This window comes from Neopelma chrysocephalum, unplaced genomic scaffold (assembly GCF_003984885.1).
Source record: "Neopelma chrysocephalum unplaced genomic scaffold, ASM398488v2 Primary Assembly neopelma1_60, whole genome shotgun sequence".
Lineage (NCBI taxonomy): Eukaryota > Metazoa > Chordata > Aves > Passeriformes > Pipridae > Neopelma > Neopelma chrysocephalum.
The window spans coordinates 312,868-327,551 of NW_020897715.1; the positions used below are offsets into that span (position 1 = coordinate 312,868).

Here is a 14,684-nt window from a genome sequence, read left to right on the forward strand (position 1 = left end):
TGTGCCTTGATTTAAGCTCTAAAATTAAGCAAGCTTCACATTTCTATGAAACAGCCATGAACAACAGACTATAATGTAACTTGCCTTTAAGCTACAGCAAAGTAACAGGCACGCTTTTCCTAGATTGGCAACTGTCACATATTTTGACACAGGAACAGGACAGATGGATCATTTATCACTGTGATTTTGTGTACCTAGCACCATCAAAATATTACAAAGCAAAAACATTGCATCAACATGGAACTTTTTATTCCTGAACTTCTGGTGGGCAAAATGAAATAAAATTCACCCAGATTTTGTGACTTTTATTTTCTGTTGAGCATGAAATAAAATTCACCCAGATTTTGTAACTTTTATTTTCTGTCGAGCATGTGTATATAAATGTCTATGCAATACCATCTTTGTGTATGAGCAAAGTAACATATATAGGATATCTAAAAGCAGTTTTCTTTTCACTCAGCTTCACATTATTGCCTATTCTATATTACTTGTAACTGATTAAGTTCATTTTACAACTCAGCTTTGTACTCCTTCTCCATTTATTCTCCTGCCAAAGCAATCTGACCCTTCTTCCACCTGAACATTTAACACACATTATAAGTTTCAGTTCTTCCTCTTTCTGGAAATTTATCTTCATACTTTGTGAACTTCATAACTCATATTTTCATCAAGTTTCAGTCATGACACTCTTACAGGTCTGACCATGTTTGAGTGTCTGTTTACACTCTTATGTCATGTGTGTTGGAATGACATTATGAACTCCCATAAGAAAAAGTAGATCATGCATACAGTATATCAGTAATATTTATAACATTTGATACAGAAATGAAATAGAAGTTCTGACACTATTGCCTTTTCTGATGTAATTTATTCAACTTATAGCCACCAATTTGAAATTTTTGTAAATGCTAACAGTTCTGCTCACCTGCTCCACTGGCTGAGATATGATGATATTCTCCCCAAAGAAAAGATGGCCATTAGAACAATCTCATAACTAATGGAAAGTAGAAGTTCACATTTAGCAATCTAGTAAAATACAGATAAAAGACCAGTTTGCAAATAAATAGCTGCACATGTCATAATTAAAAAAAAAAACCAAAACCAACACCCAAACTTATCTCTTAGAGTTCATTTGTTATTGAATAAATTAGAGTACAGTCTACTACAGATGACCTGGTGGCCATCTAGGATTACAGACTGGAGCCCAGGCTATTCAGCCCAAAGGTTAGGGCCCGTGTCCAGAGCTGGGAAAGGAGCCGAATGTTCATGGCCAAAATTCAGGAACCAGAAAGTCAAACCAAGGGTCAGCAGCCAGAGATAGGAATAAGCATCTGCCCAGGAATCATGACCTGAAATCAGAAACCCACAAAAAGAAACTGCAATCACAGGGCACAATTCAGGGTGGTTCTGAATATGTATATTACGAGGTGCGAAAGGATGTGCTGGAGTTCTGCCTCAGAGACCTGCTCCTGAGCCACTGGCTGATGTGCTCTGGCTAACAGGTCCAAACTGCAGGAAACCCAATTTACTACTACAAAAAAAAAAGGTCTTATCACAGATTAGTAAGTTTGCCCTGAAAAATATAGCAAGTAAACCAGCCTTCTACCCTTCCAAACTCTGTGGATGTAGAGAAGGATGGAATCTCTTTTCTCGGTATCATACTTGTTAGGTAGATTAATAGAAGGCTTCCATTTCTTCTGCTGCTGAACCAGAAAGTTCCAGAGGCATGACATCCACATAACACTTCTAAATTTTGTACTAACATGGAACTTCCAAGTCTGTTAAAGGCAGGAATTAATTAAAACAAACAGATCAAAGTTGCGCCAGTATGGATCTTTAGAGTTTTAACAATTCTTTGACCCTTCTAAGGCTTTTCCTTAGTATCACTGCAGAGAGCAGTGCCAAATGGTCAGACTGGACTTTCACCTGCAATTTTGTACACATGAAGTAGCAGTGGAGGGAGGTTGTAAGGAATAGGGCATGGTGTGAAAAATCAGATCAAAAGATAAGTAGAATGGTTTGGATTGCAAGGGACTTTTAAAGGTCACCTAGTCCAACCCCCATGCAGTGAGCAGGAACATCTTCCACTCTACCAGGTTGCTCAGAGCCCCATCCAACATGAACTTGCATGTTTCCAGGGATGGACATCCAGCACATCTCCAGGCAATCTGTGACAGTGTTTTGCCATCCTCAATATAAAAAATTTCTTTCTTATATCTAATCTGGATCTACCCTCTTTTATTTTAAAACCATTGCATCTTGTCCTGTTGCAACAGGCTCTGCTAGAAGTTTGTCTCCATCTTTCTTATAGGCCCCCTTCAAGTACTGAAAGGCCACTATAAGGTCTCCCCAGACCCTTCTCTTATCCAGGCTGAGCAACTCCAACTCTCTCAGTCTTCACAGGAGAGGTGCTCCAGCCCTCTGACCATCTTCAGGACCCTCCTCTGGACTCGCTCCAACAGGTCCATGTCCTTCCTGTGCTGGGGACCCCAGAGCTGGAGGCAGCACTGCAGGCGGGGTCTCACCAGAGCAGAGCAGAAGGGAAGAATCCCCTCCCTCCCCTGCTGCCCACACTGCTTTGGATGCAGCCCAGGACACGGGGGGTTTCTGGGCTCCCAGTGCACATGGCTGAGTCATGTCCAGCCTCTCACCCACCAGCACCTCCAAGTCCTTCTCAGCAGGGCTGCTCTGGATCTATTCATCCCCCAGCCTGGATTGATACCAGAAACCCTACTCTTGGTCTTGTTGAATCTCATGAGGTTCAAATGGGCCCAGTTCTGGATTTTGTCCAGGTCCCTCTGGATGGCATCCCTTCCCTCAGGCATGTCAACAGCACCACACAGCTTGGCTTTGTCTGCCAATTTGCTGAGGGTGCACTTGATCCCACTGTCTATGTCGTTGATGAAGATATTCAACAGTACCTGTCCCAACACAGTCATAGGCCCAAGCTCAAATTCCTTCCTGCCGTGGTTCCTCAGGACAGGTGCCCTTTAGACAGCACATCTGTTTTTTGCATGGCTGTGAACCAAGAGTTCTTGTCTGCACTGCGTTAGCACGAGAGGTTGGAGAGTTTGTGACATAGAAGGGCATGGCTTGGTTTGTGTGTGAGGGAATAGTGATGTTCAGATGTTACTGTCCCTTCTTCTTGGGCATGCAGTTGAAAGTGGCAGCTATGAGGTTCATCTCTGAGAAGAAAGGTGGAATGGGCCATGAACTTTGCCCTATCCACATGTGCAGCTTGGGTCAAGCAAGTTTTGGAGCCACTGCTTCAGAAGTTCTGCACATCCCTGGTCTGGAGTGTTCTCCGCTACGGCACTGCGGCTCCTTACCATAGAAGTTCTCATTAAACTCTTTCAAGGTATATAAGGATCTCTTAGGCATGTAAGAATTTAAATATGCAAATATTGTACAGTGTATCAGACCACCCACATCTTACTTAGAAAAAAAAATCATGTTGAGGATTTTGCTATGACCTCACCCCATTTTTCTGTGTGAAAGAAAAATATTGTCTAACTTCCTTCATAGCATATTCTACATCTTATTGACAAATCACTTATGACACTAATTTATTAGCATAGAAATATTACTAAACTCAAGACAGCCTGCTTTGATTTACTACATCATAGTTTTTCATATGCCAAGGTCCTATCATCTCTGCTTGATCATTTAAAGTCCCTTGGCTTTTTGTTTGCTTTTTTTTTTTGTGCAACAGAAGAGTTTTGCCTTGTGGCCCTGGCTGAAATCCTGAGTATTGAATGGATTTGAAGCTCAAAGGAAGATTCACTGAGCTGATGCTTAAGAAATACAGGATGTGTTTTTCAAAACCACTGTCTTACATTAGCCCCTTGCCACAAAATCAATGGCAAAGTAGGGAAAAAATGGGACATAAACACAGAAAAGTAAAATCTAACAACAATTAGAGACAAGAATTCCATAGAGACATGAAGAATTGCAGGATTTAAAGTCTTTTTGCCAGCATCATTGTATTACAAGAAAGATGGGTGGCCAATTTCATAGTGGCAGGGAGGTTGGAACTAGAAGATCTTTAAGGTCCCTTCCAGTCCAAGCTTTTCTATGATTCTATGATAAGTTGCCATTCCAGGCTTTTTCCTCTCTTCCATGGGTGTGTCCTCCTCTTCACCAGCTTCATTTCACTACGTGCACAACCAGTGACTGGCCACTGGTAATACTCAAAGTAAGCAAGCTCTGCATCACTAATATTCCAGATTACAAGAGTCCATTCAGAAAACATATTAAAGATAGAAAACTGAGACTAAAGTTAAAACTTGTGCTCTGTCCCTCACATAAATTGATTTGGTATTTCAAAAAAGAAATCAAGGCCTCACTGGCCTAGAACTTGTGGCTCAAATGAAATCCATGGAAAATCAGTTGGCTTATGTTTAATTCAAGGATCTTTCCTGGAAAAATTAAAAAAAACATCTTAACACATAACTGAAGATAACCAATTATTCTATCTTGTCTCCACTTCTTCTGAAACCAAGTAAGCCAAAACAATTTCATTACTATGTGAAATGAGCTATCGAAATGCAATATAAATAAAAAACTTGGACACATTTTCAAATCTTTCATGCATTCTCAGAGATTTTTATTTATATTTCAGCAAATGCTGTTTTAGCCACAGCAATAAATTTGAACACCTGTTGTTTGTGTAAGGTGTACCCACCAGTCTCTCAGCCAGACCAGATCATGCTATAATATAATTCCAAAGAGTATGTTCTTATTTTGTCTGAAAAGTAAACAATTCATGTGCTTACAAGGACTCGAGTTTGCTTGTCAACACAGAAAATAAAAGCATGGTGATGTTACATATCCAGCATAAAAAGTAGCGAAAGGTTTGAAATAAGAATAAATATATCAAAATAGTGTATATTATATATCAATTCAGGTAAATAAGTAAGAGCAAATTAGTGCACATTTACGTTGCATTACTGAACACAGCCTTCCTACGCAGAAACACACCTTAAAGGCTGTGAGAAGTACACTTGCTCCTTTTTCATCTTCACACCACCCACCAGCATGGCTGATAATGCACCGAAATACCCCAATGTTTTCCCCTCCCTGTCCCTCTCCGACACATATGAGAGCCCAGTGTTGATACCCAGCTGCGGCAAATTCTCATTCGGAAACAAAATCTCCAACAGGAACTTTGTACCCGAATATATCAAAAAGTCAACACAGCTCATTGTCGCATTAGGAAGCTTATTCTGTCCTAGGATTGCTGAGATACTTGGCAAGACAGACGGCCAGTCTCTCTGTCTCCCTGATGGCGTCTGCAGTGCTAGAGATTTGTCATGCAATTCATCGAGCTGAACTGAGCACATAAATTTTCAGTTATGACTAAAAAGTTAGAAAATTCTCCACGGATGAAAATTACACGTCCATACTGATAGGCAGGCAGGGAGCACTTTGGGGAACAAGAGCAGGAACAAAGGATCAATCCCAGAGTGTGAGAGTGACTTAGAGAAATGAAGAACAAGCTAAAAGTAACGCGGGCAAGATATAATTTCTATGTTAACTCTTGAAGAGCCTTCTACATTCGTTCATTTTCCAACCACAACATCATTAAATATTTAAATCACTCCCACTGTAGGTGGCAGTTTATTGAGATTTGTTTTCTGAGAATTGAGATCTCAGTAAACCAAAAACTTCTACCACAATCTCAATTCTGAATTTAAAACCAGCATCTCCACAATAAACCACTGATCTCCACCCTTAACTATGGCAAACCAGCGCCCAGATCCAGAGAGATGGCTCAGAACCTTCCACTTAACACAGAATCAATACAAATCTGTGTTTTCATATGAAATCAGACAGAAAGACCAAAAGGAAGAACGTCCTTTCATAATAAAGACTTGAACCTTTCTTGAATATATCATAATTAACGGATTGTAGGTAAAGTTGATGATTTTACTATTTTTTTTTCCCTTAGGAAGGTGTATTTTCAATCAGTATTTTACATAGTGCAGGCCATGCTCTAGGACTGAAGTGCTAAAACCTGAGAATCTTGCCAGATTTAACCTGAATAGGAGGAAAAAAACATTGTTTTTTGGACAACTCTTTTGAAGAATTTTGTCAGGTCTTACATAGCAAATATATGTAGACGTATAAAAATAACTTCATTTTTAATTCATTCTTTCGTTCTAATTTTGTAACAATGTGTGTCACTAGTGCAAGGTGTACTAGTTTCATTATTATCAAAATATAAAGTAGTGAGGTACTGAAAGATCTCTTCTGCTTTTAACATTCACCCAGAATACCTTTGTATTTTATTTTAAATACTATTTTTAAAAAATTAGGTAAAGTCTTAATTCGCAGACTGTTTTAATGCATAAATAGGATATCAAAGGATAGATGTCAATTGGCTTTACAGAGCATTTTGATTATCTGTACAAGCACATTCTAGCTGATATAACATGACCTGCATTGGGAAGAAGCAAGTGGTGATGGAAAGTTTGCCATTTACTACCCCGGGAGAATAAAGCAATAAAACTCTAGCTACAGACAAGCCCTCTTGCTCTACCACTCCATTGTGGACAAGACTAAATGCAGAAGACATGCAGAAAAGAAAATTCTGGAGAGGAGAGCAAAACAAAACAAAACGAAAAAATAATAAAAATCAGAAACAAACAAAAATGCCAGCCCAAGGGCAGCTATGCCAATCCTATCTTGAACTGTTCTGGTTTGTTTTCTCCCAGTATTGCAGCCAAAGGAAATCCCCCTGTATTTTCTTAAGACATCTGAGCTTGCATGAGAAATGGGAAGCTAGATGGAAGGAAGGCTTTTCTGATAGCCTTACCTGAAGGGCTTCGAAAAAGGGACTGGGGAGCGTGTAAACTAAGAAGAAAACAATTCACAGGCACATACCCTCAGTGGAAAGATACTAGTTTCAGGATTAAAAAAATCCTGCAAGGCATATTTGCATGCATATGCCTTTTTCCAGCCATTGTTTTTCCAGAGAAGGGCACATAGCAATAGGACTTGTCTCTTCTAAGGGTCTCAGCACCTTGAATAAACTGACTTTTACTTACTTGTTAGGTCTCTCCCAATACTAGGATCCCAGTAGATCTCCAACCAAGTGGTTCAGCACAGTCCTACTCTAGGATTTGATTCTTGGTTCAGGTAGGCAACAGATGGGATGACTCTCAAACAGTCTGCTGAGAAAGAAAATAATAAATTTGAAACAATAGCAAACACACACAGGCAAAAGTTTAAATTAAAAGAAAAATAAAAGAGAGAGTAAAAGAAAAGAAATTAAACAAGGAAAAAAAGAATTGACCTATGAGTAATTTTCCTGTTTATTCCTGTATTTTAACTGAAGCCAGGTGACACAGACAGAGAAGACTGTCATGAAAATGGGGGGAGGTGAAGGCAAGAGGGAGATACAAACAGTCACCTATCTAGTTTAGCAAAGCCAGCAACCAGAAGAGTTGCTACCTTGCAAACCTGGTCCTGTTTTGCTTCATTTGGACTATGTACCTGAACTTCAGCCTGCTGCCCTAGCCCATGCAACCTTACTAACCATGGGTTTATAGGGAGTCTCCCCCTTCCTGCCATTATACCTCCCCCTGCAAACATATTATTATTAATATGTGTCAATGCCAAGAGGAAAGAAGGAAAGAAACCCACTGCACACACTAGGTAATAGCCTGACAGGGCTCATCTTTTTGAATGAGGCAACCCAAGGATCAAATCTGTAGTTACCACCCAGTAGAGCTGTACCACCTGAAGGACTTTTGTCAGTGCTGTAAGCAATGTACACATTTTACACCTGTTAATTTATCATCTTCTCCCCACCTTTTGTATGTTTGCAGCAGCCTGAAGTGCTGGGGAGGGTAGTGGCTCTAGTCAGAGTTTCTTAGGAAACAAAGATTCCAAGGCCAGGTATAATCAGCCTAGCAAAGAGAGGCCAGAGACTCGGGCAGAACTTCAGCAGTGGGAGCAACAGAAAATGTTACTCACCATCACTGCTATGTCAGAGATTTGCATCAGTGCAGACCAAATGAACTGATTATGGGTATGCTCTGCCAGTGTCACTACTTAATACTAGTCTCAGTGACTTATCTGTTCACTGCAGTGGTTGCACAGAGCCAGCAAAGAGTAACAGAAAAAAAGCCCAATGCTGGAGTTTCCGCAGTCCAGGACAGGAATGGAACATCACAGGTGCAGTTCCTGTTATTTCTACTTCTCAGCATTCTGTCAGGAAGGTCTCAGACATTATAGCACATTATTTTGGATCTTTGGACCTTGGCTGCCCTTTTTTCCCCCCTTTTTGAGGACTAAGTAGTTCATGCACCCATCTGAGCCCTTACGAGCTGTGGTCTGGAGTGTTCACTGTAGGGTCTCTCTCAGTTTCTTAAATACATTGCTCAGAAGTGGGAGGTTAGACCTGAAATAATAGCCAAAGCACAGGACTAACTCATCAGAGGAAAGCTCCTCTGGTGTTTGACAGACTCATGAATGTTTGCAGAGAAGAAAAAAATCATAATTTCTAAACACACAAATCTTTAAGTCCAAACCTCATGCTTTGGGCTACTACAGTCCTTCCTTGAGTCCTGATTTTAATTGTGGCCCTCAATAATTACATTTATTGAACGCAGACATATAGAAACTGTGATACAAAGGGGGCAGACCTCTGATGTCTGAGAAAGTTTTCAGAACATCCATGTTCTTTTCAATGAAGTGAGATGACGGCAGTCTGCTCAGACCTGCAGCATGCTGTGGGCACTGAGCACTGATGACTTGGTTTACCACCCATGGTTTACCATCCTTTCCTTGATAAAGGATGTGGCAACCGATAGGAAACTTTTCACTGTCTGTAATACTGCTACAGCATTGCCTGAGATATAAATTCCTCCAAGGGTGTTTGTACCAGCCTTTGCTCTCAGCCATCAGCCTCCATTCTCACTCAGGGTCTGTGCTTGGATACAGCAGCCTTTGATATGACCACAGCTAATCAAAAAAGCTGCACAGGTGGGGTTTGCAGCCCTTATGAATAAGAAAGTTGGGGTTAGCTTCGAAAAAGCCTCTGAAGGAGAAGAAAAAAGAGGATTTGAAAGCAGGATATCCAGACATATTAAGTTCTCTTCACCCCCATGGTGTGGAACACCGTTATCGTGACACAAAGGAAACACGTGGACTGGCTTTTTTCTTTTCTGTTTCTTTTTTAAAGAGTTCGGGTTCATCTCTTTGGATATAGATAATTAGATCTTTTACTTCATTTTGCCTCATTTAAGTAAATCTCAGGAGGAAGGAGAAGGCGAACGGGCGCTACTTCCCACGTGCATCCTTTCACTGGCCTGCTCCTTCTGTGGGGTTTGGTGAGGTCGCTCTGTTACACAGCACATTACTTTTAAACAGTCCAGTGGCTCCATCCAGAACGTCCCTTCTTTAATGAAATCTGACACATCAGAAAAGAGGACGGGAAGTTTTTGTTGTCTGTACTTATAATCTTAAGCCAGATCCTGCTTGTCCCGACCGTGTCAGGGAGCGCGTCCGGCAAAGCCAGCGGGCCCTCAGACACTGAACTCTGAACTTGGGCCGGACCTTGCCCCGGTCAGCTCTATGACAGGAAAGCAGGCAGACTTTGAACCCAGGGCTTTGGGGCTGTGAGCAGAGAAACAGCTGCACTTTGCAACACGAACTTTGTACTTAGACACATGTATGTTTAATCTCTATAAAAGAGCCTTTGTTTCATTACTTATTAACATCTCCTCCTTGAGTAAAGTTCTTTGTTAATGTGGCTTTAAACATGGTGTGTGGGTTTTTTTCCCACGCTCCTATCCCCCCAAAAAATAAAACCCACCCCCCAACTTGATAGGATTACGTTAACTATTAGAAAGTACCGAAACCAAAATCAACGTAGGCTTTATGTACCTTCTGAATACTGTGGATATTTGCTGTGTGCTCTCTTCTGAGTGACTTAATTGTAATAACCAGAGCTAAATACAGAAATTAGGCAATGTTTGAGGCCTGTCTTTGCGGAGACCACTTCTTGAGATGATACCTACAGTATTTCAGCCTGCAGTGACATTCAACCTTACTGAATAAATCAGATAAAAAATGAGATAGTAAGAAAGTGTCAGCCCATCCATACTAAAATGCCATACTTTATGGAAGTGTCATTAGTTTTATAGTTGTACAGCTTTTTGCTTCTGATTTTACTTTGGAGCATTGTCAGTGCTTGGCTTCTGTGTGTTTCATCATAACATATGCTAACATGTACAGCCCAGCAAATCCATAAAGATATTTGTGTCCTTTCCTTCATTAATAAAAGCTTTGATCAAGAACAGAAACCTACCTAAACAAGGACCAAATGAAAACCCCATAAGAGGCCACACAGTGCTTTAACCATTTCTGTACCAAAAGTAAAAGCTTAAGATGCATGTATGCATTTACTGTAACAAAACTGAGTGATAGAAAATTACTGGAAGATCCTGAAAATGCCCTATTGTGTCTGTGTTGTTAGAGTGGCAAAAGAAGATTGAGAAAATAAAGATTTTCTGAACAATTCTTCATCTGCAACTAGAATAAAACAGATAGTTAGAAGTATATTTTCCATGTCTTCAGATACCACAAATATTTGTTACCGCCTGTTTGATGAAAAAAATTAGCCACAGACAGAGGGATCACAGTCACACTTTTTTTCCATCACTACCCTCTTTTCAACATAAATTTCCTTCCAAGCCTCTCTGGTGAGCTTTTTTCTCTTCTTTTTTTTTTTCTTTTTCCTTCTATATGAAGACACACCCCCACACACCTGACCCAGTTTTCCTTCATTTTCATTAACAGAATGATACAAAAAAGGAAATTTTCAACTAGTCTAGCAAGTCAGGTGGGTAAAGAATAAATCAAGGAAAGCAATTTCAAAGCACTCCCTTGCATGAAGCCGGGCTGGCAGGACTCGGAAGCAATGGGGTGAGGATGGTCAGCTCCTGCGGTTCCCTGTGAGAAGCCCATGACGTTTCTTATTTGGATCTATTTTTTTACCCCCCACCTTCAGGGCACTGCTTTGACAGCATCAGTGTTCATCTAATCCTAGAGTCTGATTTGCATTCCTTGCAGAGAGCGGGCTGGCAGAAAACGACAGAATTACTTGTGTTGCTCCCATTTTGGGTACGAGTGCTGTTGCCCTTCTATGACTGCAAAGCAGCTGGCACACCTGCAAGAGTGTTACACCTTATTATTTTCCTTTGTAGATCCAGAAAGCTGTGCCTTCTTCTCCTTGAGGTGCCCCCCCCATGACAAAGCATGCATTATGCATTCCTCATCACCTCTGCCCTGGAACACGGCTCTCCCGTCACACGGGCCTACCATGATGATCATAAGATTTAGCTGTTGCTAAGAATAGGCACGATCATTTGGAAGAGATCCTGCTTTATTTCTGGGCGCAGCTTCTGAATGGTGTTAAACAACAAAACCCTTAGGTTGGGTTCTGGATGACACCTGCCTGCTCTTTCCATCAGTTCAAGGGTGTCAGACCTCCCTCCACGAGGGCAGGCGTGAGGATCTGCACCATTTGCCTGGCTGGGGACAGCTGCAGACATGCACATGAATGAAGCCAAGCAAACCATAACATCTCTGTGAACAAAGCAGGCGAGCCTCTGGGAAACTACAGTGCCTTTAATTAAAATAAATAAATAAAAATAAATAAGCTTGGAAAGAGTGCCGAGAAGAGCAACAAGAATGATTTAGGTCTGGAAAAAAAGACTCCTTGCAGTGAGACATTGAACTAAATGTATTTTGCTTCAAAGAGAAGATTATAATCTTTAAGGGACTAGACAAGAAGAAGATATTTCATAAGACTCTAAATTAGTGGGCAGACACACAACAGAATCCAATATTTGCAAGTTCAATCTGGAGATAAAAAGCATGTTTTAAGTATAATTAGCTACTGAGATGAATTGTCAAAAGATGCAGTAAATTCTCCATCACTAAGAAACTATTTTAATTATCGCATGCTTAGCTTAAACTAGATCCCCGAAGTCTCAGACAACACAAGTTAAATAATCTCTAAGTTTATCAAGCTTCTAGCACAAGACAGCCCTCAGTCTGGAAATTGTTCCTGTTACTAATTCCAAATAAGATTATTTTTTCCACAAGAAATTCAAGGTGGGAGAATAATGACAAGTGAATAGTTAGTGCATACAATACCAAGTCACGTAGACATTATTTATATAATAGTAGCATTCCTCAGTCCAGTGCTTCCAGGGAAAAAAATAAAAAAGATATTCCCTAGTGTCTAATTCAGGTTAGAAAGCCAAAACAACAACAACAAAAAAACCCAACTAAAGAAAAAGGAGTATCACTTTATATATGAACTTTAAAATATACAATATTGTGTATAGTATTGTGATGTGCTTTTATCATATCCAGAATCCACCACAGAGAATCATAGAATGGCCTGGGTTGGAAGGGACCTTAAAGCTCATTTAGTTCCAAGCCCCTGCCATGGACAGGAACACCTTTCACTAGACCAGGTTGCTCAGAGCCCCGTCCTACCTGGCCTCAAACATTTCCAGGCATGGAGCATCCCCAGCTTCTCTGGGAAACCTATTCCAGTGCCTCACCACCCTCACAGTAAATTTTTTCCTATTATCTAATCCAAACCTGCTCTCTTTCAGTTTGAAGCCATTCCCCCTTGTCCTGTCACTACATGCTCTTGTAAATAGGAATATTTACAATATTTATGTAAGTAGAGGAAAGGTTTCAGACTGGCACTATCAAGCACTCTACCAATTCCCTCCTGGAACACCTCAGCACTGTTGTGTACCCTAAACAAAAAAACACAGCTAGCAGAACACTATTTCTCTTTTGGTCCTCTAGGAGTTTACATGGATATCTCCTATTAACACTAATCAGAGTTAAGGGCAGAAATCCCCCGTGGACAGCCATGTTGTCTGGGGATATGTCCATAATTAATATGTTCTAAGAGTCTAATTTTGAAACAAAGTAATCAGGCTTAAGATGAGTTATATTAAGACTAATAAACCTCTGACTGCATATTTGCCTATATATATATATATATATACACACACACACTGGATCCAATGTCAGACCAATGTATAATTTACAAGAAAATTTCTGATGAAACAAGCTCTATCTTAGCTGCGTTTGGGAGCATGAAACACAAATACACAAGAAGAGAGAAAACACAGTGGGGTTTGTTTTCTTTTCGTTTTTTACTCTTCTTTACAGCACATTGCTATTATAAATGTTAATGCTCATCATTGTTCTTTTTCACATCATAGTGCCCAGGCTCAGCAAAGCTAACATAATCCTAACACTTCTGATGTTACAAACTAAAATTAACCATGCAGCACCATGGGAATATTTGTAATATGAAAGATGTGGAACAGGGACTTTGTGACAAGTACATAGAGGAGAGAAGAGGAAGCTAGATGGCTTGAACATGAGTGGTTTTGCAAGTAAGAGATGCTGTAATGGGACAAGAAATACAAAATAAAATTATGCCAACAGAATTTGGTTTCAGTATTATTTAGGATTTCTGTCACTGAAAGAGACATTTTCAGTCTGTGGCTGCTGATGCTCCAGCACAATTGATGCCCAAGTCATACATAATGTATTATACAACACAGTATATTAACTCAGCTTCAAAGTGTTAATATGTCAGGAAACTTAATTCAGATATCACAGATTATGCAAAGGAGATAGAGATGTGGAGACACACTCTTGTTTCTCAGAGGTGTCAAGCCAGACAGCTTTGTGTCCCCCAGCCCAGGAGGACATAGCAGCAGCTCACTCTAAACCTCTTTCACAGAATGAAGGCTGGATGTCTTTTCACTCTGGTATTTTTTGGCAAAGAAATCCCCTACTGAGGGCAAAACTGCACTTAAAAAAAGCAGAAGCCTTTGAATACAAAACAATAGCCCAGGTTTTGCAGTGCCACAACTACAGATGCATACTGCAGATGTGAAAATTATGTAATACAAGCACAGAAGACTTTTTAATTTTCTTTATCTACAATAAAACAAAGTCCTAGCTTTCGTGCTGTGTGGGTGAACAATCCAGCTATATTCTCTGAATGTCTGTGAATAGATGGCAGCAATGGAGACCAACTGTTTCCTTGATCAGCAGCTGGAATAAAGATAGCAAACCTTTGGCCCCATAAGCTCAGTTGGGAATGGAGTTGCATGGAGACTTATCTAGTGTCTCTGTCAGCTGGGAATGAAGCCCAAAACAATCCACAGTACTTAAAATGGAGGTAGAGACCTTCTCCCATTTCCATACACGCTGTTTTTGCAAGTCTCTCACTCACTACTCTCTCCCTAAGCAATTCCATGCTTCATATAAGCTGCAACTAAAGGAGACCATAAACAACATCTACCAAAATTACATTGGAAGCAACAGAGGGAATGCATCCACAGGAGCTTTTGCTCATTGTATGAAGTTTTCTAAATACTCTGACACAGGTAGATTCTGACACTACCATATCATTCTTTTATGAAATCGGTCCCTGATGCTTTTAAAACCAGGTTGGAAGAGATATGTCTTATTGTCTCGGCATGTAAATACATCTGGAGAAAAGGGAAAACAGAGAACAATTTTCTGCCTATAGAGATAAAATTGGTAGATAATATTAAGCATTGAAATAGTAAAATACTATGGATTCACATTAAATATTTAATATAAAGTGCCCACTAGCA

General features: G+C 40.2%; 1 long non-coding RNA gene across 1 annotated transcript; it reads right to left on the reverse strand.

The window, feature by feature from the left end:
- Positions 1–342: 342 nt before the first annotated feature.
- On the reverse strand, positions 343–7,430 carry LOC113966564. Its single transcript, XR_003533871.1, has 3 exons — positions 7,298–7,430; positions 7,050–7,172; positions 343–1,349 (listed from the first exon to the last, which is right to left on the reverse strand). It is a non-coding gene; the product is annotated as an uncharacterized LOC113966564 (long non-coding RNA).
- Between the last annotated feature and the right edge of the window lie 7,254 nt (positions 7,431–14,684).